A 1847-nucleotide genomic window follows, 5' to 3' on the forward strand; every position below is an offset into this window, starting at 1 on the left:
AAACCTTTTATCAGGTGATGAAAACAACAGTCATTTGAGAAAACTGAAGAAAACAGCTGAGAATATTCAACTCTTCAAGGAAGAGTTGCTTGATATCTTAATGGAGTTTTCCACGTTGCCAGTCTAGTTCCTGCCGATCGCATAGGCAATCCTGAGGTATGCAATTTGCTTACACTTAATTCTAATTTACTAGGACTCTATCATATGTTCCATATTGGTAAAAAGGATGCTTTAACTGTTACATCCTCAGTCATTAGTAAACTTATGCCGTATGTGGATACCAAGACCACTGTAATGGGGACACATAGTTGTTACGAACCCTGTGTCATTTGGACATTATTTTACCAATATTGGCTGAACAACATGAATCTGCATGAGTTCGAAGCTCACAGATTTTTCATTTTTTTTCAGATAAACATAAGAAATATAAAGATGAACAATTATGCAAAAGAGATGTTACATTTTGATATAAGTTGATTCTATGGGCCCCATGGATGCGTCGTAGCTCGGAATGTTTGAACTCCCCTGCACCAGAATGCATGAACCAACTTGTACATTGATATACAATCAATTAGATGCTCCCAGCTGCCTGGGCCTATGAATAATATGTTTAGGTATTTACCGGACTATCTGAGTCATCAATATTGTGGACGTTGTTTGTGTTGCATGTGCGCCTCCGTTTGGTATGGGTAGCCTATAACATATACAATTAATTTTGTCAGATGGCCAACAATTTAATTTTGTCTAGTCTTGAAACTTGACATGTTGTATACCTCTTTGATCGATAAATCTCTCTTACGCAGAGATTTATTCTGCGGACCTACTTGTCTGAGTAAAACACCAAGAAAATAATGTCGTTAATTTAAAGTTAATTAGTATTGTTGTATATATGATTTCTTTTGTTAACTATGTAGCCTGGCAAGAAGACTGCATATTCATGAACACATCCTTATAAAAATAACCAATGCAGAGAATGTGCAACTTCTACCGAGTATGCATCTGTTTGTTGTTCTGGATGCCCGCTACCCTGAATAAGTTGTTCCTGTTTTTTTCTCTCCCATCGTTTCAGCTGGCCCAAGGAACTTCTATTACAAAGGTTAAGATCGCTTTGATTCTGATTAAAAGATCATCAAAACAACGCAGTTAATCTATGTAGTACGTCATTAGTAAATTATGTACTAATGTATGTATCCTCTCAAGAAGACTGCATATCATGAACACATCAAATAAAAATACCCAATGCGTTACATTGGATTGCAGAGAATGTGCAACTTTTACCAAGACGGCATCTGTCTGTTGTTCTGGATTCTGGCTACTCTGAATAAGTTCTTCTTGCCTTTTTCCCCATCGATTATGTTGCCCTAACGACCTTTTATTATTCAGGTTAAGATCGTTGTGCTCTTGGGAACCTACTTGCTGGGCAACGCTTGGATTCTGATTAAAAGACCATCAAAAAAATCAGTTATGTTGAATTGGTTTGTGAGAAGAAGATCATGATGCTGATGTTAATTAAAGTTAGGGTTTCAAAATTAAAGTTAGGGGCTCTACCGAGTATGCATCTATTTGTTGTTCTGGATGCTAGTTACTTCGATTCTGATGATGTTCCTGCTTTTTTTTCTCCCATCGTTTCAGCTGGCCTAAGGACCTTTTATTACAAAGCTTAACATCAATGGCATCTGTCTGTTGTTCTGGAATCTGGCTACTCTGAATAAGTTGTTCTTGATTTTTTTTCCCCATCGTTTCTGTTGGCCTAACGATGCTTTACCGATAATGTTGAGATAAGCACCTTTTGGTGGCATACTTGCTGCAGGAACTGATTTAGAACGAAAATCTTCACTCCACCCTGA

At 37.4% G+C, this 1847-nt stretch overlaps 1 long non-coding RNA gene across 1 annotated transcript; it reads right to left on the reverse strand.

The window, feature by feature from the left end:
• Positions 1-480: 480 nt before the first annotated feature.
• On the reverse strand, positions 481-1090 carry LOC113327575. Its single transcript, XR_003349043.1, has 3 exons — positions 989-1090; positions 774-828; positions 481-694 (listed from the first exon to the last, which is right to left on the reverse strand). It is a non-coding gene; the product is annotated as an uncharacterized LOC113327575 (long non-coding RNA).
• Positions 1091-1847: the final 757 nt, after the last annotated feature.

The sequence above is a fragment of the Papaver somniferum genome, unplaced genomic scaffold (genome assembly GCF_003573695.1).
Source record: "Papaver somniferum cultivar HN1 unplaced genomic scaffold, ASM357369v1 unplaced-scaffold_104, whole genome shotgun sequence".
In the NCBI taxonomy this organism is placed as follows: Eukaryota; Viridiplantae; Streptophyta; class Magnoliopsida; order Ranunculales; family Papaveraceae; genus Papaver; species Papaver somniferum.